Here is a 22,347-nt window from a genome sequence, read left to right as displayed (position 1 = left end):
TTTTAGTAGATTTTTGTTTTTGTTAGTTGGTTTTAGTCCTGTTCCTTTGTTTTCTTTTCACGTCTAGTTACTCTCAGCTGAGTTCTTTTCTTTGTTTTTGTCTTAAGTTTTGCACAGTCGTTTTGCTCCTTAAGTTTTCATCTTCGAGCTACTCCAAGCCATTCCGGGTAGCGTAAATAATCTTCAGAAGACGTATTCTTACAATTTGCCGTAAACTTCAAAGTTAACTTCCTCTTTAGCCCAACGTTTTGTTTTGTTTTCATTAGTAAATTTAGGCAAGTAATACTAATTTTGTAGCCTTCTTCGACCGGCCATCGAAGAGACTCTTAATTTGTACTATCAGTCTAAAATAATCCGTCACGGACTCAACCGAACCAAACCCTGCGGCCGCAGCTGTTGATCCTTGGTCCGGTTCACAACCATCCGGAGCAGTACATCACCTGTAACCGACCGCCGAACCAGTTCCAGAGACGCCCCGTTCCGCACCAGTTTGTCATCTTGGAGGCCTGGGCCTTCCACTAGACCACCAAGCAGATCGAGCCGCGGACGAACATCTGGAACGTCTTCGAGCCAGGTCGGAGCAGAGCACAACGGGACGCCATCAACCAAGTAGGCACGCTAAGCGGGTTTGAATAAGAGTTGGTCCGTGAGGTTAAGATTAGGTCAATTCGTCCAAATTCTCTCCATTAATCGTCTTCCCCTTAACTCTGTGTTCGCATCCCCATTATTCCCTTTCAACTGCCTCTCACTATCGCCAATTTATTTACCCTTGTGTTGCCATAAGTTTCTTGTGTGTTCTGTCATATCACCTCCCATCTTCTGTCTTATTGTTCATGGTACATTACCCATTATCCACAATTCTGCTTAATAAATGATATTTTGATTTAAATCCTGGTTAGACGGTGTCCTTATGAACTGAATATTTACGATCCCTGTATCCAGAATTTACACTTCAGGTTATCAGACTGGTTTACTGTTAGTTCATTCGTTAGTATTTATCAGCGTTATAGCAGTTAATCTCTGCAGTCCTTCTTAGCTGAGGAAGGTGGTGCCCCGACATTTTATCAACGAATGCAACATCAAATTAAGGTAGTACACACTACAGTTTCAATACAACAAATGATTCCTATGCTAACGTTAGTCCCTCCCAGATTGACTACCTGGTTGATCGTGCTACAGGTTCATTGCGTATGACACTTGACTCTGTTGCTCCCCTAAAGGAGAAGAAAGTTAAACAGAGGAGGTTAGCTCCATGGTATACCCCTCAAACCCGCAAATTAAAGCAAACTTCACGGAAAAAAGAAAGGAAATGGCGTTCTACAAATTTGGAAGAATTTCGGTTCGCCTGGCAAGACAGTCTTAAAATATACAGGAAAGCCCTCCGCAGTGCCAGGGCAGCCTATTACTCTGTACTAATAGAGGAAAATAAGAACAATCCCAGGTTTCTCTTCAGCACTGTAGCCAGGCTGACAGAGAGCCATAATTCTGTTGACCCATGTATTCCTTTAGCTCTGAACAGTAATGACTTCATGAGCTTCTTTAATGATAAAATTCTAACTATTAGAGACAGAATTCATCGGCTCCTGCCTTCAACAGGTGCTGTTTTGTCTTCAAACACAGATACCATAGAAACTGTTACTCAGTCTGTCGTAGTTTTAGACTGTTTTACCCTTCACCAACTAATTTCAATAATTTCATCATCAAAATCATCAACCTGTATTTTAGATCCTATCCCGACTAAGCTGTTTAAAGAAGTATTACCTCTAATTGACTCTTCATTATTAGACATGATCAATCTGTCTTTATCAACAGGCTATGTACCACAGTCCTTTAAAGTAGCTGTGATAAAACCGCTACTTAAAAAGCCTACTCTTGATCCAGGGGTTTTAGCCAACTATAGACCGATATCCAACCTTCCCTTTCTCTCAAAAACTCTTGAGAAAGCAGTTGCCAATCAGCTGTGCGACTTTCTAAACAATAATAGTTTACTTGAGGATTTCCAGTCAGGATTTAGAGTACATCATTGCACAGAGACAGCACTGGTTAAAGTTACAAATGACCTTCTAATTGCATCTGATAAAGGATTTGTCTCTGTACTAGTCTTATTGGATCTTAGTGCTGCATTTGACAACATTGACCATGGCATCCTATTGCAGACACTGGAACACTTCATTGGCATTAAGGGAACTGCGCTGAGCTGGTTTAAATCCTACTTGTCAGATCGCTCTCAGTTTGTACGCGTTAATGACGACTCCTCTGTGCTCACTAAAGTCAGCTAAGGAGTTCCGCAGGGTTCTGTGCTTGGACCAATTCTATTCACCTTATATATGCTTCCTTTAGGTAAGATTATCAGGAAGCACTCAATAAATTTTCATTGCTATGCAGATGATACCCAGCTATATTTATCAATGAAGCCGGAAGAAACCAGTCAGTTAACGAGACTGCAAGCATGTCTTCATGACATAAAGACCTGGATGACCTGCAATTTTCTGATGCTAAACTCAGACAAAACTGAAGTTATAATAGTAGGCCCTAAACATCTTAGAAAGTCACTTTCTGATGACATAGCAGCTATGGATGGCATTGAGCTGGCCTCCAGCACCACTGTAAAGAATCTGGGAGTCATCTTTGACCAAGACATGTCCTTTCACTCCCATGTAAAGCAAATTTCAAGGACTGCTTTTTTTCACCTACGTAATATCGCAAAAATAATATTTTGTCTCAAAATGATGCAGAAAAACTAGCCAATGCATTCATAACTTCCAGGCTGGATTATTGCAATTTTTTACTAATTCGTTGCTGAATATTCTCCAGTTGCTCCAGAACGCTGCAGCACGTGTTCTGACAAAAACCAGGAAGAGAGATCATATTTCTCCAATACTAGCCACTCTGCACTGGCTCCCTGTAAAGTTTAGAATAGAGTTTAAAATTCTCCTCCTTACTTACAAAGCCATAAATGGCCAGGCACCTTCTTATCTTAAAGAGCTCATAGTACCTTATTGCCCCACTCGAACACTGCGTTCCCAGAATGCAGGTCTACTTATGGTTCCTAAAGTCTCAAAAAGCAGAACAGGAGTCAGAGCATTTAGCTATCAAGCTCCTCTCCTGTGGAACCATCTTCCAGTCTTTGTCCGGGAGGCAGACACTGTCTCTACATTTAAGAGTAGGCTTAAAACTTTCCTTTTTGATAAAGCTTATAGTTAGGGCTGGCTCAGGCTTGTCCTGGACCAGCCCCTAGTTATGCTGCTATAGGATTAGACTGTCGGGGGACCTCCAAAGATACACCGAGCTCCTCTGTCCTTCTGTCCCTCTCCATCTGCATGCTTTCTTGTCCTACCATGGCGTGTTACTAACTTAGCTCCTTCCCCGGAGTCTCTGTGCTTGGTCGTCTTGCAGGTTACACAGTGGCTGAATCTGGATTGTGGATTGCAGATGCGTCTCCTGCCTTGGCCCTGCCTGACATCCACTGCAACTGCTACTGCTATTATTACATCCACTGTCACTGTTACTGTGATTGCATGTCTGTCTCTCTGTCTCTCTCTCTCTCTCTCTCTCTCTCTCTCTGACTGCATTTCTGTCTGTCTGTCTGTCTGTCTGTCTGTCTGTCTGTCTGTCTGTCTGTCTGTCTGTCTGTCTGTCTGTCTCACTCTCCCTCTCTCACCCAACCGGTCGAGGCAGATGGCCCAGAGTCTGGTTCTGCCCGAGGTTTCTGCCTGTTAAAAGGAAGTTTTTCCTTGCCACTGTTGCCAAGTGCTTGCTCATGCGGGAATTGTTGGTTTCTTTGTAGATAAAAGAGCTTGGTCTGTACCAGCTCTATATGGAAAGTGTCCTGAGACAACTTCTGTTGTGATTTGGTGCTATACAAATAAAATTGAATTGAATTGAATTGAATTGAATTGAATTGAATTGAATTGAATTGAATTGAATTGAATTGAAATTGAAATTGAAAATAAACAACAAAGCCGTTCACACATGGCTCAAGGAGCCTCCAAATGACGAGAATGGGACACTAACGAGGCAGACGACTGTCGTTGACACCCAAGGGTCGCACCCTACCCCGCCTTAATGGGGGATCGTTTGCCTCACAATAGAGTGATACCATCCTCTCGTTAATATGGCGGCATACGCAGGTGCAGCGGCTCACGGCTCTTCCCTCCAGTGCTTCTTTCTGCTGTTTTGGTATTTCTTTCTTGTGTGTTTGTGCACTGTCGGCTCCGCGAACATCCACTACAGTCGCCAGAACCTTTTGGACATCGGGAACCAGCACCAGACACTCGTCACGAGTGATTACCATCACACGCACAACATCCCAGACGAGATAGTGAGACCACCGGGCTCTCCGTGGATTGTTATCGGGTCTTGGAGGCGGCGCAATCGGAGGAGGGTGCGGAAACAGAAGCGAGGCTGCAGGTCCGGCGTCATGCTAAGGCTAAGGAAACGACCTCACAAGCCACCTCTACTGAGCCTGTACCTCTCAAATGCCAGATCATTGGTGCATAAAACGGACGACCTGGAACTACAACTCGCGGGGAATCGATATGCTTGGGACTGCTGTGTTTTGATTATCACCGAAACCTGGCTCCACGCAGACATACCCGATGCTAGCATGCAGCTAGCAGGCCGATGCTACGCTGGGACAGGACCAAGGACTCCGGTAAGAGCGGGGGGGGGGGGCTCTGTATTTACGTGACAATTGGTGCAACAACGGGTCTGTTATAGACAAACACTGTTCCCCTGACCTCGAGTACATGTCTGTAAGGTGTCGGCCCTTCTTTCTACCTAGAGAGCTAACTGTAGTGATCATCACGGCTGTGTATATTCCACCTAATGCCAATGTAAACTCAGCGCGCTCCCTCCTGTCAGACACCATTAACGCACACCAGCGGGCTCACCCAGATGGTGTCCACATAATTGCAGGAGACTTTAATAAGGCCAACCTGAAGACAGTACTCCCGAAATTCTACCAGCATGTCAACTGTGCCACCAGGGGGGATAGCACCTTGGATCACGTCTACTCAAACATTAACCACGCATACAGAGCTACACCCCTCCCCCACCTCGGGCTGTCAGACCATCTTTCCCTCCTGCTCTCCCCAGCCTACACCCCCCTCAAACGCAGTGCCAGGCCCATCACAAAGACCATCACAACCTGGCCTGACAACGCACTTTACAGGCTGCAGGACTGCGTCACAGAGACTGACTGGGACCTATTTGAACACCAGGAGTTGGAAACATTCACTGGAATGATACTGGACTATATCAAGTTCTGTATCGGAAATGTGACTGTGGACAAAAACATTCGTGTCTTTCCCAACCAGAAACCCTGGCTGACCAGCCAGGTTCGCAAACTCCTCGAAGCCCGCGATGCTGCCTTCAGGTCCGGTGACGACCTCCTTTACAGGTCTGCTCGAGCAAATCTGAAGAGAGGCGTTAAAAAAGCCAAGGCGGACCATAAGAGGGGGATAGAGTCCCACCTGTCCAACAACACATGGGCGGTGTGGCAGGGCATCAATGACATCACTAACTTTAGAGGCTGTCCTACTACAACATCAGGGGACCAGAATGCGGCGCTGGCAGAGGAGCTAAACTGCTTCTTTGCCCGCTTTGAAACATCACAGCAACACTCGTCAGCCTCCGCCCTGCCCTCCCCCCCTTCCAGTCCCTGCACCCCCACACTCACTGTCAGGGAGCATGAGGTCAGACGGGTGCTGCTGGCAGTGAACCCCAAGAAGGCTACTGGCCCAGATGGAGTTCCGGGTAAGGTGCTCAAGACGTGTGCCCTTCAGCTCACCCCCATCTTCACCAGGATCTTCAATCTCTCCCTGGCCCAGGCAGTCATCCCACCTTGTCTGAAATCCGCCACAATCATCCCGGTACCAAAGAAGGCCCCCACCACCAGCCTGAATGACTACTGCCCTGTGGCACTCACCCCAGTAATCATGAAGTGCTTTGAGAGATTGGTCCTATAGCACATCAAGGACTATCTCCCCTCACACTTCGATCCGTACCAGCATATCGGGCAAACAGATCCACCGAAGACGCCATCGCCGTAGCCCTCCACTAAGCGCTGTCACACCTGGAGCAGCAGCAGAGCTATGTCCGTATGCTCTTTGTGGATTACAATTCAGCCTTCAATACAATAATTCCGGACATTCTCATCACCAAACTCACCACGCTCGGCCTTCCCCCTCTCACATGCGCCTGGATAAGAGACTTCCTTACAAACCGGCCCCAGACAGTGAGACTCGGCCCCCACCTTTCCTCCACACAGACACTGAGCACCGGCTCCCCACAGGGCTGCGTGCTGAGTCCCCCCCTGTACTGTCTCTACACCCATGATTGCAGCCCAGCCGACAACAACAACCTGATCGTCAAGTTTGCTGACGACACCACAGTGGTCGGGCTCATCAAGGGGGGTGACGAGACAGCCTACAGGGAGGAGGTCCTGAGGTTGCCGCTGCATCCGCAAAAGAGAGACGGCGTGGGAGAACATTGCTGCTCGGGTCAGTGCGTGAGTTTAAATGCAGTCCTTTGCAATCGCAATAATATTACAGGGGAAAACTGCTTGAATGGTAGCTTATTAATTTATTTCATGCAATCCCGCGGGGGAGAAGCGCACTTTGCAGCAGCTTAAGATGAAATATAAAAACATCGTTCAAACAGGTAAGACCCTGGCATAATTTAATAGGGGTACCTCATTTTGATCATGTTTTACATTGTAAAGTAAATATTAAGTGGCTGTTGTTTTATCCCCAACATAATGCTGTTTTCACACACATAAATGTCTTCTCATCTATATCATATTCTGTTAAATAATTAAGCCTATTTAAACTAACACAGACTTCTGCTCAGCCAACAGAAAGAAGGCAGATGCCTGCAAAATGGGTAGTGGCCCAGCACCGCCACCTCTAACAGAGGCAGAGGAGCTGGCCCTAAGCCAGAATTTAGGAAGGCCAGTGGCTGAGGGAATTCCTGGAGGGAGCTCATCTTCAGAGCTTACCCCCCAAGACACAAGTGCCTTTATAAAATGTAATATGCCTAGGCCAATATATCTCTTATAAGTCTATTCTTTTTTTTTTTTTGTCCCAACAGATTCTGATGGTGCTATCTGCCTGGTGGAGCCCTCTCATGCCACAACAGACCTTGTGACTGTAAGTAGGCAATATCCAAAGATTTTGCCAAATGGTCATTTAAGTATACTGAAACATATCACTCATCTAGGATTAAGAGCATGAAGAAACTCTGTCTGCTGCCTTTACAGAGGGGGATCCAGAAAGGCCTATAGAGGTAACATCTTGATATGTTACTGATAGTTCTCTTCCCATTTACATTTCTTAACATTCTGGTGGAATATAGAGTGTGACATTTATCCTACACTGAAGCATTAACACATTCTCATCCTTTTTCACAGGGCATGGCTGGGCAGCAGCAGGAGAGTCCCTCAACTTCCACTGCACAGATTGACACAGTAAGATGGATGTTCAGTAAACACCAGAAGTTCATTCCGTGGAATTCATGTGCAACTGTATAATTTAATGTCCTCCTTATGTGTTACCAGTAAAAGAGATTTATAAAATTCACCTGCTGAAAAAATCCCCAAAAAACCAACAAAGAAATGCAATACTTGGACCACCAGATTAGGAAGGCAGATTTAGAAATTGAAATACTGGAACACAAATTAGAGGTGGGTGCATGGTCACAGGTGAATTATGTTAATTATGTTAACTATTGGAACATTAACTAATCTAGCTCTTGTATTTGTAGGAAATAAAGAAGACCAAATGAAGTGTGTATTGTGTCTTTATTTGATTGCTGTGGTGATGGTGATGGTGATGATGGTGACTCAATCTCTGAAGTGACTATGGCATATGGTGTCTCTGACTGCTCTGCTGTCCTGAATAGCTGGCGGGTGGATGGGGTCATCATCAGGGTCTTCAATTTGTAGGGCAGGGTGTTGCTCTCCTCTAATAGTAGCAATATTATGAAGAACAACACATGCCACAATAATATCACAGGCCCTCTCAGGGGTCACCCTGAGGTGACGTAGGCACTGAAAACGGGCTTTCAGCAGGCCTATGGTCATCTCCACCCGGGCTCTTGTCCTGCAGTGAGCCCGGTTGAAGTTCTGTTGGGGGCCTGGTTCAGGGTCAGGGTAAGGAGTCAGCAGCCTGGGTTGGCATGGGTAACCTCTGTCACCCAGCAGAAGGCCATCAAACTCTCCTGTAATGTGTAGGGGATGCATCAGAGTATATTTAAGGAGGGAGACAGGTGAATTATATTGTGCAAATCTTTAGGCTGCTTGCCATGTTGCAGTCTGTTGCTCAGGTTAGACTCGCGATAAATCCTTGATTCATGAACAGACCCAGGCCACTTGGCCTCCACATTGGAAATTAAGTATGCAGCATCACATACGATCTTGACAGTGCAGAGAATGACAGATGTTGAATTATGATGCAGTCTTTAACATTTTGAAACAGTAGTCAATCTACATGTACCTGCACATTTATGCTGTGAATGGACTTCCCATTCACATAATCTGCTTCATTATGCGAGGGAGCTGTGATGGGGATGTGTGTGCCATCTATGCAGCCAATCACACAGGGAAATCCTAAAAGAAATTAAAATTACTAATCCCAGTCTGAGGTTGCAGCACAATGTCATTAATGGAATATAATTTAAAATTCATTTGGATCTCTATATCATTCATCTGCAATCCTGTGGAACTCCTCCTTGATGACTCTGACGGGTTTATGTCCAGGGAAAACCACAAAGATGGGCAATAGCCGTTTCAGCACGAGGCACACTTTTCTGACTGCCCTGCATACAGTTGCCTTGCTTAAGTGCTCTGCATCTCCGATGTTACACAAAAAACTTCCATTTGCAAAGAAACGCAGCGCAACGCACAATATCTGCTGGGATGTAAGAGCATGACTATGGCTGGTAATGTTGCAAATGTAAGGACGGATTAGGTTGTGTGTGTAGATGATGGACTGTGACGTGAAACGGTACCGTTCAAAAAGATAATGCGCGGTCTGATAACCATCTCCCGACAAATATTTAGCTGCGCAGTAATGCTGCACCTTCATCCACGGGATCGTTGTCAAAAGGACATGCCATGTTAGTGGAAAAAAAGTGGACTTCTCATATAGACCGACTGACTGATTTTTTTAAATAACAGTTTCCTTCATTTCAGGCTTAACAAACTCAGAGTTTTCACTAAACCTGCTTTGTGAAACGGGCCCCAGATCAACAAGTGATTAGACAAATATTCAAATATTTGGGCATATGCATATATGTAAGTGTCAAAATCTTTGTCTGTTACAGATCAGAAAAATTGATTACTATGGTAGTTCTCAAACCAAATGGAGACGCATTAAAGCCAAAGTTGCAGGGCACTTGCAGATGTTGGAAGACCTGCATGCCAAAAACAAATTGTCTTCAAATCTGGATTATGTCACTGAAGTGGACAGCCAGATTCCTAATGAAAAGTTGGATTCTCAGGCCCAGACTGTTTACAACGAAAGTGGCCAAGAATCAGATTCTGAGATGTTCTACAGTGATCCTAGTGAAGAATTAAATTTGGATGCTAGCACTGAAGGAACTAACCCTTGTGATGAACTGAAAAAGAAATGGGCTGTTTGGGCCCGAAATCACAATATCTCACACAGTGCATTGTCAGAACTATTGCATATTTTAGTGCAATGCGGCCAGGATCTACCCATAGATCCAAGGACTCTTTTGTCCTTAAAAACCTGTGAGGTCAAAGAAATTGGAGACGGCAGCTACTATCATTTTGGAGTGTCAAATGCAATTATTTCACAGCTGTCACGTGAATCATATCCTTCAACAAAGACTCTAAGACTCCGTGTTAATATTGATGATGAATACCGCTCTTCAGAAGCTCAGAAATGGAGTTATGGCCCATTTTGTCCAAGATTAAAGAACTTTCAAAATCTGATGTTATTATCATTGGTCTGTATGCAGGTCCAACAAAGCCAACTTCTGCTGAGGATTACTTAATGGATTTCATTCAGGACCTGAAGGTAATAATTAATGAGGGTTTGCAATGGAAAACATTACAATATTGTACTTCTGGATGCTTTCATCTGTGCACCTGCCCATGCCTTCTTTAAATGTACCAAGGGTCATTCTGGTTACAACTCCTGTGAACGCTGTACAGAGCATGGGATTTGCATGGACAATAAGGTTGTGTTTCCTGATATGAAAGCACCACTTAGAACAGATACGCAGTGTAAAAATATGAATATGATGAAGAACATCATCATGGTGTTTCACCCCTACAAAAGCTTGGCATTGGGATGGTGTCGAGCTTTGTACTTGATTACATGCATTTAGTTTGCTTAGGAAATGTGAGAAAACTTGTAAGTCTGTGGATCAAAGAACCTTTAAGGTGTCGGGTTTCTGCAGCCACCATCAGTGTTATCACTGGCCATCTGAAATCCATTGGAGAACATCTCCCAAGGAATTTTTCTTGAAAACCACAGTCACTTATGGAATACAGTCAGTTGAAGGCCACTAAATTCAGACAATTTCTGTTGTATACAGGCCCTGTGGTTCTACAAGGATGCCTACCTACACGACAGTAAGAACTTTATGCTACTGTTAATAGCAATGAGAATTCTTCTCAGCCCAGCCTTGTGTTCTGAATACTGTGGCTATGCAGACAAACTATTGAAATGTTATGTGACTAACTTTGTTAGGATATATGAATCAGAGCAAAACCCACAGTCTTATACACCTGGCTGATGATGCAAGAAAGTTTTGTGCCCTAGACAGTGTTTCATGTTTCCCTTTTGAAAATTATCTCGACACACTAAAACGGCTGGTAAGAAGGCCACAAAATCCCCTTCAACAAGTTGTACGCCATTTAGGTGAAAATCCTATCCCTTTTGATGATGGAAAGGAAATGAGGAATAAGCTTCAACAACCACATCTCGATGGTCCAACTCTCCCAGAGTTCCCTGCTCGTATGCAGTACAAGAAGTATAGACATGAGACAAATATTATTTCCTGCTCTAAAGGCAACAACTGCTTTGATGTTGAGGGCAGAGTTGTTGTTATGAGGAATATTCTAGAGGTGTTATTAGGAGCCGTGTACACTGTGTGTCAGTTTTATGAGAGACAAGGATGCTTTTACAATTGCCCTATTGATTCAACTTGTGTGGGGATCAGAACAGTGATACAACTCTCTGACCAGCTTCATGCTGTGCCTGTGACTGCCTTAACAAAAAAACTCATACTGCTTCCTATGCTAGAGGGATGTGTGGCTTTTCCACAGTTACATGATGAGTGATTGACCTTATGAACATTGCAGCATGGCCCTCTTCAGTGTTGTGGAGTTCAGAGATGAAGAATCAAGAGAAGGAAAGACTCTAGTGGATATAATCCCATAGTGTTGGTTTACTGATGAACACAAGATGGACTGTTTTTGGCCCTCAGGCCTAAGTCTTAACATCACTAAGGCTGTTAAGCAGCAACTCCAGCCAGATGCTTCATGGAGGACATGCAGTGTGCGTGTAATTGGACATGCGGACAAATCAGATTTTGGGGGAGTGGGATAAGTCTGAAGCTGTATGAGATTTAGATTAACCTCTACTTTTTTTTGTCTTTAAGATACATATGGGGATGCTCGACATAAACTTGCACGAGCAGAGATTACATCTGATCTTCAAACAGACAATGATGTTCCAAAGAAACAACATAGAAGGTAATGAAAATTTACTTAAACCTGGTACTATCCATAGTGGAATTTTATAGTTTCCTTCACAATACTTCAAGGCAGATTTTGCATATTTTAACAGTTTTGTCATAGTATAATGGCAGTAGGGTCCAACTGTATGAAAAATGTATATGTACATATATATGTAGTTTTACAGAATTATTTTCAGCCAGCACGATCACTAAAAATGTCCTGCCTGTCATGGCTGACACATGTGAAATGAATGATAATTTCACATTTTGGACTGTCCAATTGAACATAGCTGTGGAATGGACCGTAAACCTCACTGGGGATGTAATAATTGTTTGATTTTTCAACTGGCACAAACATCTTTTTTCACTTTTTTATGTTGTTAATTGCTGTAAGGATGTCGTAGCCCAAAAGATGAATTCATCTCTAGTCCATGGCCAGTTTCTGTACAGTTTCATCATGAATCATATTGAACAACATATACAACAATATCGATGATAAACAATATTCGGTGATAGGCAATTATGTCATATTTTTTAGTGCTTCCCTAAACTTTTATGAGTATGCATGCCTGTAGTACTTGGACCATACTGACACATTTTAGGGTCTTACACCAAATTCTTTACAACAGTTGATAATGCATAATTGATGATTGATGCTAATGTTGTCCCAGTATATTTACTAAAACATTGCTATGCTTAAGTAACTTGTAAGTAACCTTTAAGTATTACATTTTTTTTATAATTTGCTAAAATATCTTTCATCTGGATGTATTCCACCCAAAAAAGCCCAGGCTCTTTCATCAAGTGAGGAGGAAGCTGACTCATGTGCTGAGGATGAAGTGCCACCTTCTCCTCCTCTTGAATTTGGTAGTCATTCAGGAGCAGGATATAAGCCTAAAATCACTTCAAGAGGCAGTGGCTCCAGTGCAGCCCAGAGTGTTCAAAGCCCCAATGCGACCCTGAATGTTCGAAGCCCCAGTGCGACCCCAAGTGTTTGAAGCCCCAGCAAGACACTGAGTGTTAGAAGCCCCCATGCAACCCCAACGACGTCATGGCAAGAACAACTTCCGAGAGCTGCGTCTTTTTGATGTTGTATACGGTAAATTTCAGTTTATGTTACCTAATGTAACTTCCTTTATGTTTCAAGCTTAAAATGTTGACATTTGGCAAAATATCTGATCTACTGAAGTAGATGCACGCTGAGGCTGACAGCTGACAAATCTGAGCAGAGGCCACTGTCTTTTGAACTTTGTTATTCTGTGCTACAACTTGGTGTTTTTTTTTTTTTGTTTTTTTTTTAGCTTTGTGTTATTAGGCGATTTATGATACCCCTACCTATACTTGAAAAAGTTATACTTGTAAAAATTTGTAATTACTGATAACCTTTTAGGTTTTTATAGGGAACCTAATACTTTTCTCCATCAAGGTAGCATGAAATTCATCAAAACATCTCAATAATGTGAAAGACTACTATTTCTATTTCAAGTAATTAGGAGTGCAATGATTCACCAAATGCATGGTTTGGATTAGACTTTGACTTCTTGTACATTATTTTTTTAAGGTTTCTATTACAAGGAAGACCTGAGAACAAGGAACATTCTTAATCAGCAGTCACACAACGCAACAAAAAACAAGATATAAAAAGGAATTAGCAAAAACACAACAATTATAGTAAACATCAGAAAACAGAGATTTAAAATTGCCAAGATGAATGTCTCAAGTTTTAGGGCAGATTGCAGTTCATTCAATTTAAAGGGAGCATAATAGCTGAAACAAGTTCTGCCAACATTAGTGCATGTGGAATATCTAAGGTTACATAGTTACTGGATCATGTTCTGTAATTACCGATTTTAAATGTAATTTCTTGTGGTGATATATTGAGAATGAGATTTAGGAATCTTTGCTTTTCTATACATACACTAATGTCAGGAGGAAAAACTCAATAAGCAGGGTAATTGTGTGGTCTGTTTGTAAGAATTGGTTCATATTCTCGATTTATGGGATGGAGACAAAGGGTGTAACCATAACCTTTCTTGGAATTTATAGACATTCTTTAATGCCTCAGGCTGATTTTTATGAGATGCTGAAATTTACTAATGTTCTTTAAATGTATCACACAAGTATTAATTGCTCTATTCTTCAAATACTCTCTTGATCAAAGTGTTTAATGAGGACATTTTTACAGATCTTGGCCATTCTAACTATCAGGATCATTAGGTCTCTGTAGATCAGTTGAAATCTTACCCAGTTTCATGAATTACTTGTCATACTGTGATTGGGTAGTAGGACACTTCTCATACAACTAATAATAACTTTTTACACAAATGCTCAATAGGATTTAGATCAAACAATTGTGCTGGCCAACCCATCAGACTGTACTTGTCCAATAAAAACTTTGCAGTGGTTACAAACTTTTGAATGAATGTTAGCAGCTTCCTGATTTATTGCAAAGTTCGTAAGTTGATGGCAGGACACTTGGCTACCAAGAGGCTGCCCATCATGGTTGATGGAATGTGCAGGGCTGTCAACACTCAGACTCAAGCGACAAGTGAGATCAGTCGCAAACTGGACGCAATTCTTGATCAAAATCGCAGGCTGGATGCGAATTCTGAACTCCTTCACAGGGTGGATTCCAACTTGGAGAAGTTGTCAGCTCGGCTCTGATCAAATTGACCACCGAATTTGGATGTATTTGAATTACAGCCACTGGGAGACTCAGAAAGACTCAAGGCAGACAAAAATTGCAGTGTTGGCCTAACCCAAACAAATTGTTATCTTCATTGGCTCCCCGAGATAACTGGCCCTCCCAAGGTCGGTATCTCTCCACTCTCCTGGATGTTATGCAGACAGGATGCTCTGGCCCTATCTCCTCCCCCAAACACCCTCTACTCCCGTGAACTTTGTTTCTGGATCAGAACTCTCCGAGGTCGTCTCCACGGTTACGGCTGTGTCTTCGTCATCAGTCATCAGACGGAAGAGACAATGGGTTGGGACTGAGCGGAGATGATGTACATGGGCTTACACATACGCACGCACGAAGACACATATAACACACACACCCCCCTCAAACTCAACGCCTCCTTTCCTTGTCGCAATGTAGCACATTGCTGTGCTACATTGCGTGAGGCGCCGGAATGTGGCTGCGTGCATGCCCCCTCAGTGTCTGTGCTGTAAGTAAACGGGGCGCTGATTGCTTGATTGTGCAGACCCACAGTTCTCCCGCTCCTGCACTCCCCATGTTATGCGTCATTGTTCTTTTCATGTTTCTTGGACGGGATGTAACTGAAATGAAATTTCCCCTCCGGGAGACTAATAAAGGCTTTCTGAATGTCAGTTTTGACTGTCTGTCACAACAGTTTCATAATGTAAAAATCAAGCTACAGCTACTAAGTTGGGTCTTGTGATTTATTTTTAGGGGTTTATTTTTCTTTATTTTGTTTTATTTATTTGTTTATTTGATTAATTTTTCTAAGAGGAATGCATTAACTCAAGGAATTACCCAGAAGGATGCAGAGAAGGCCCTCTCCAAGTGGTTCACTGGAGCCCGTAACAGAGGAGGAAACAGGACAGTAAGAGCTTAGAGAGAGCTTAAAAAAAATTGGACGGGTAGGCCAAGAAGACATGCAGTCCCAGTAGGTGTAACCTGGCATTGCCATACAGTAGGAACGCAAAAACACACTGTCAGTTAAGTCTCGTTTACACCAAAATAATAGCCCACTCGCAGCTCTTGACCTGTTTGCCTATTTTGTTGTTTGGTATGTCATGTTCGTTGCCCTGAATGTGTTTGAAAACAAAATAAGGTTAATAAACAACAGAAAGCAGCAGGGAACACAGTGATCTTGTTAAAGTTTACTCAGCTCAGAAATTGAGATGCTGGCATGTCAGCCACCTTTAAGAAATGTGTAGTGAGTTGTTGACTTGTGGGAAATTTCATAACCTTCTCTCCCCTCTTGTAAATTTTGAGTTTTATTAAACATGTTCATTGAAAAACAACTTTATATTGGGATGTTTGTTGCTAAATTGTAGCACTTTTTTTTATTTACTTAAATATGAATATTTGACCTGAAATATGTGTTATTAACCTCACTTTGCAGTGTCGCCCCCCCAAAGTGAAGTTAATACTATTTTATTTTATATAGCACCAAATAACAACTTAAGTCAAAATTTACTTAACCCAAAATGTTCAGAAACATGCCTGTATGTTGATGCCGGTGATATTGCAAACGGTCAATGGCTCCTTCTATGATTTGGATGATCAGGCATGTTTCTGAACACTTTGGGTTGGCTACCCTAAAAATGGTGCGGGAATATGAAAGGATGGCTTGGAAAAAGTCAGATTACAGAAACCATCTCAGGTTCAACCTGAGATACAGACAAAACGGCCTCACACCAGTAAGCCTACGCCTACGATCCACCATGAAAGGCTACAGGACCAACAAAATCCTGGAAAAGGCTCAAAAACAACTGCTGAATGAGAGAGTAAGGCAGGTCAATTTCACCATTGAAAGCCTAAAAGTGAAATTTGACAACCTACAGCACAAACTTATGTCATCACTACCTGAAGATGTCTGTAAGAAAGTCACAGAATTCACATTGAAAGGCCAACTTGCCCAGCACAACAAAACTAAGACAGACAAACAAAGAAATTTCAGAACTTGCAGTCAAGACATAACACTTCCAATATGCAGTTGCTCACCTGGAGGCAAAAAAGTGAAGACTCAACACAAAATGAGTTACAGAATAGATGGGTTAAGAATTTGTCTGACAGAGTACTTACCCAGCCAGAGAAGGAGGTTTTAGCTAAAGGATTGAATTTTGCCATGACACCACAACAAGTCCCAATAGTTGATCTGATCACGGCAACAGAATCAGCTATAAAGAAAAACAACCTAACAGAAACACAAGGTGAACAGCTCAGGTTGAAAGTGTCGGCAGCTCTATCCAATGCAAAACCTCCCCCTTTTAACCTCATCTATGAGGAAAGAAAAGCTGTGACATCACTGAGCAAGGATTAAAACATCACAATCTTGCCAGCAGAAAAAGGGAGATGCACGGTAATTCTAAACACAAATGATTACCAAGACAAGATTCTTTCACTCCACAATGACAGTAACACATATGAATGCCCGAAACAAGACCCAACCAGCGGGTACAAGAGAGTAATCATAGAATATTGCAAAGATTACAGAAAGAAGGAGCCATTGACCGTTTGCAATATCACCGATTATACCCACAAGAGTCCATCCCGGGCATCTATGGACTCCCGAAAATACATAAAGAAGGAGAGCCTCTCAGACCTATTGTCAGCAGCATCAACTCTGTGACATACAACATTGCTAAGCTTGTGGCCAACATCTTAGCACCACTGGTTGGCAAAATGCCACACCACATCCAGAACTCAATGGACTTTGCAAATAAGGTCCGGGACTTAAAACTAGACCCATCAGAAACAATGGTTTCCTTCGATGTCACATCGTTGTTCACATGCATTCCAACTCAGGATGCAGTGGAAACAGTGAGGCGGCAGTTGTTACAAGACAACACTTTGTTTTTACCAAGTCATTGGTACAGATATGTGGACAACACATGGATAAAAATCCAAAGCCAAGAAGTGCAAGCCTTCACTGAGCACATTAACTCAGTGGACAAGAACATCAAATTCACTCGAGAGGATGTCAAGGACATGAGTTTGCCTTTTTTGGACTGTGATGTCCACATTGGAGAGAACAGGAGCCTCCATATTGGGGTTTACAGAAAACCTACTCACACAGACCAGTACCTCTTTTTTGACTCACATCACCCACTGGAACACAAACTAGGTGTTATCAGAACTCTCCAACACAGAGCTGATAATGTTCCAACCAGCCAACAGGCCAGAGACATGGAGCACAAACACCTGAGGGATGCCCTGAAAACCTGTGGTTATCCCAGCTGGTCTTTTGTGCAAAGTTCAGCCGCTTCCAGAAAGAACAGGGTGACTGAGGAAGAAAAGAGAGACCGACAGCATAACATTGTCATTCCATATGTGTCTGGTGTATCAGAGAAACTCAGGCGAATTTTTAACAAACACAACATCCTGTTATATTTCAAACCTGGGAACACTCTCAGACAAAGGCTGGTGCACCCCAAAGACCGGACACCTCCTACTCAGAAGAACAATCTGGTGTATGCAGTCCAGTGCAGTGAGGAATGCACAGACTTTTATATTGGGGAAACAAAACAGCCACTGAGCAGACACATGGCACAACACAGAAGAGCTAACTCTTCAGGTCTAGACTCAGCTGTTTACCTGCACCTCAAGGAGGAAGCACACTCCTTTGAGGATAAACATGTGCATATTCTGGACAGAGAAGACAGATGGTTTGAAAGAGGAGTGAGAGAAGCCATCTATGTCAAGGCTGAAAAACCGTCTCTGAACAGAGGGGGAGGTCTGAGACACCACCTATCTCCCACATACAATGTTGTCCTTTCATCTCTTCCAAAGAGATTCAAAAATTTAGCCTCTGAAAATAAAAAAACAAAGCCATACACACATGGCTCAAGGAGCCTCCCAATGACAAGAATGGGACACTAACGAGGTGACTGTCGTTGACACCCAAGGGTTGCACCCTACCCCTTAATGGGGGATCGTTTGCCTCACAATAGAGTGATAATATCCTTGGTTTTGGGGGTTGGCCTCACTTAGAGGATAAATACTTGAATCTAACACCATTTCATTAGACTAGAGCTGTCCTATGTAGTCTGATGCACATGAACTGATGAAGCCTGCTCAGATGAGAGGCGAAACGTCTTCCAAGACAAACTGAGCAGTTGACCAGTTGCGAATGATTGAATGCCCTGAAGCTTACAATGACCTGGATGAATGAGAAGTCGTGTGTTTGTTCACCCTCCCCCAAAGCATTAAACTAGGTGAAACACAGCTTTATAATCAAAGCCCAAGTGAGGAAAGGTGGGACCACTTTGGAACCTGTGTACAAATCCACTTAAATTCAGCCTGACCTAAGGCTAAGTAAAATCCCTCAAGCCAATATGGGAACACACAGGTGGAGCCTACATGGGTCCGATAGAACTGACCCACTTAGGCCCCATGTAAAACCCAGCCAGAGCTCACTTCAAGACCAAATGGGGACACACAGGTGGGACTTACATAGGTCTCATAACAGTCTCCTGCTTGGGTCCCACCTAAAGCCCAGTTAGATCCCTCTTAAAGTCACACAGCTGGGACCTAAATGGGTCTCAGGTACATTGCCCAGTTGGGCTCCATTTAAGGTCTTTTGTGATCCCACTTTGAACCCATATGGGCAAACATATGGGGCCTACATGGGTCCCGTGCAATTTACCAATTTGGGCCCACCTGAAACCCAGTCAGAACCCAATTGAAACCCATATGAGCAAACATGTGGGGCCACCATGGAAACTGCGGACAAGCCCACTTGAAACCCGTAATTCCCAGGCTTCTCCAGGTGAGAGAGAACTCGGTGTTGCAGGAAGATGACGGTGTCATCCACCCCAATGCCAGGCTGGTAGGCAAACTGAAGTGGATCCAGCAATGAGCTCACCAGGGGGTGGAGATCAACAAGGACCAGCCGCTCTAGGGTCTTCATTAGGTGGGATGTTAGTTCCACCGGCCTAGCTCTAATTAGTACATGAATACTACCGTTGTTGATCTACTCAGGCTGGCCTGCTGGCTTCACAAACAACCATTGGATGATTCCACAGGCATTTTAAAAGGAAACCCTCATGTGATTGGATAGCAACTACAAACACATGAGTGAGTGATCATGCGATTGGATGGCAACTCTGCTGTTATTGGTCATCTGTGCACCACCCAAAAAAAAAAAAAAAAAAAAAAAAAAATATATATATATATATATATATATATAAATATCCATCCATCCATCCATTATCTATACCGCCTATCCCTTTCGGGGTTGCGGGGGGCTGGAGCCTATCCCAGCTACAATGGGCGAGAGGCGGGGTACACCCTGAACTGGTCGCCAGCCGATTGCAGGGCCACATTCAAGGACAAACAACCATTCACACTCACACTCACACCTACGGACAATTTAGAGTCATCAATTAACCTAATGAGCATGTTTTTGGTCTGTGGGAGGAAGCCGGAGTACCCGGAGAGAACCCACGCATGCACGGGAAGAACATGCAAACTTCACACAGAAAGGCCCCGCCTGACCCGGGGATCGAACCGGCAACCTTCTTGCTGTGAGGCACGCGCACTACCTGCTGCGCCACCGTGCAGCCCATATATAAATATATATATATATATATATATAAATATATATATATACATGTGTGTGTGTATATATACACACACACACACACACACACACACACACATATATATTTGTTTGTTTTTGTATATTTTATTTTAATGATTCATTTATTTGACGATCCACCTTATGAAAACTACACTAAATTAAAAAAAACTTACTTAAAAGAACTCCTCTGTCCACACCATCCATGTCTGGACTCCCAGTGGCCAGCAAATGTGACATCACCGCTTCGTTGTGGGACAAGTTCAATCTGTATAACACAAAAAGTACAAACAGGTCATGCAACGTTTACATTTACAGTACTTACATTCTGCAGAATATATCCTGTGCATTTCTGTGTATTTTATGAACTTACCCCTGTAAGTTGCACCTTTTCCTTTAAAATACAAAAATACATTGTAATGTTAAATGTAGGGATGTCCTGATCACGTTTTTTTCCCCCCGAGTCCGAGTCATTTGATTTTGAGTATCTGCCGATAACAAGTCCCAATCAGATACTTCTATAAAACATTATGAAACCAACTAAGAGCAAAGAATAAGATCCAGGATGTCCCTTTTTTTTATTTATTTATTATTTTTTTTACCAATGGTTCTTATATTAACATGTAACACTTATGCACAATTGTGCATGCATGCAGCGCAGTGTATTGTAAACTTCTATGAGGTGGCTTGAATTACAGTCTCAAGTCAGAACATCTATCCATCCATCCATCCATTTTCTATGCCGCTTATCCCTTTCGGGGTCGCGGGGGGGCCGGAGCCTATCTCGGCTGTCAACGGGCGGGAGGCGGGGTACACCCTGGACCGGTCACCAGCCAATCGCAGGGCACATACACATAAACATTCACACTCACACTCACACCTAGGGGCAATTTAGAGTCACCAGTCAACCTAATGAGCATGTTTTTGGTCTGTGGGAGGAAGCCAGAGTATCCGGGGAGAACCCACGCATGCACAGGAAGAACATGCAAACTTCACACAGGGAATCGAACCTGCAACCTTCTTGCTGTGAGGCACGTGCACTACCTGCTGCGCCACTGTGCAGCCCCAGAACAGAACACAGAAATAAAATTTTCTTCACATTAGGAATAGTGCAACAATACGTAAGGGATAATGCCCAACGAGGTGTCCATTATCAGAAATGAATGGACAATGCGGAGGCGTGAACCGTCCGACGCGAAGCATCCGAATGGATGAATGGACTTCGCTTTCATTTCTGATAATGGACACCTCGAAGGGCATTATCCCGCTTATACAAAGGTCACTTACGAAAGAAAGAAATATTTAATCAATTATTAATACGTTAATGTTGTTTTTTTACCATTTTTCAGAGTTTTTCACAAGAAGTGGCTGAGTGGACTATTTAATATCTCTCGTTGTGACGCGTTGCCAAGGTAACCGGCTCTGGCCACAGAACCTGCAGCTCGGTTGGCCACAGCTGTTATATTAGGCCTAATCAGTGGAGGGAAGTGAGATGATTGCTTAACGTTATGTTACGTGATACCGCTTGTGATCTTACCGCTTGCGTGTGTCCTCTACCGTCTTGCCGTTGTGATAAATAATCTGTGAAACAACGTATGTTAATGTATGTTCTGAGTTTCTGTTGCCATGGTTACCAACTAGCGTTTGAGCCAGCGCAATAATTTAGAACAGGGGTGGGCAAACTGTTCCACAAAGGGCTGCTGTGGCTGCAGGTTTTCTTTCCAACCAATCAAGAGTTCACAGTTTGACCAATCAGCTGTCTGAAGAGTGAGATCAGTTGATTGAATGAGTCAAGTCTGGTGTGCTGCTGCTTGGTTGGAAAGAAGACCTGCAGCCCCAGCGGCCCTTTGTGGAACAGTTTGCCCACCCCTGATTTAGAACAATCAGGCTATTTGACCAGAACTTTTTTATAGGTGTCCACAACACTTTTTAATGGACACCCTGCACCCTAACCGTTATCAAGTAGCCTAAGGCAAGTATTGTGCTTTTTGGAACTGCACTCCTAACTCGTATTCTCAGTGCAGTGTATTGTAAACTGCAGTGCAGTGTATTGAAGTGTCGTATTAAGTTTGTGGTGTTAAAAGCAGCTTTGTCCTTCCCACCTTATTTATCCGATACCTGATCGGAACATAATGTCCGAACCAATCGAGTCTGCACTCACGCGATCGGCCCCGATTCCCGATGTGATCGGATCGGGACAACCCTAGTTAAATGTTACGTGAACAGTAACCAAACTTTGGTTTGGTGGCCTAAAAGCTGCACAATATAGTATCAAATGCTAACATTACTTACTGCAACTTATGCACCCATCTCTTCCTCTTCTGGTCTTCTCCACAGCTGCAGTTCGGTCGGGGCTGCTCCT

The 22,347-nt window shown here is 43.3% G+C and overlaps 1 protein-coding gene and 1 pseudogene across 1 annotated transcript in view; both read left to right on the top strand.

Moving 5' to 3' along the window:
- The window catches only part of LOC139340971 (transmembrane 9 superfamily member 2-like), a 369,464-nt gene extending 347,732 nt beyond the window's left edge, over positions 1 to 21,732 (top strand). The window contains exon 18 of the transcript XR_011602988.1: positions 21,722 to 21,732. The gene's annotated coding sequence lies outside the window, so the exon portion shown is untranslated. The remainder of the gene's footprint in view (positions 1 to 21,721) is intronic.
- On the top strand, positions 15,943 to 20,853 carry LOC139341467 (uncharacterized; annotated as a pseudogene).
- Positions 21,733 to 22,347: the final 615 nt, after the last annotated feature.

Source organism: Chaetodon trifascialis, chromosome 13, assembly GCF_039877785.1.
Source record: "Chaetodon trifascialis isolate fChaTrf1 chromosome 13, fChaTrf1.hap1, whole genome shotgun sequence".
In the NCBI taxonomy this organism is placed as follows: Eukaryota; Metazoa; Chordata; class Actinopteri; order Chaetodontiformes; family Chaetodontidae; genus Chaetodon; species Chaetodon trifascialis.
The sequence above is the reverse complement of the archived record's forward strand: the minus strand, read 5'-3'. Positions and strand labels throughout refer to the sequence as shown.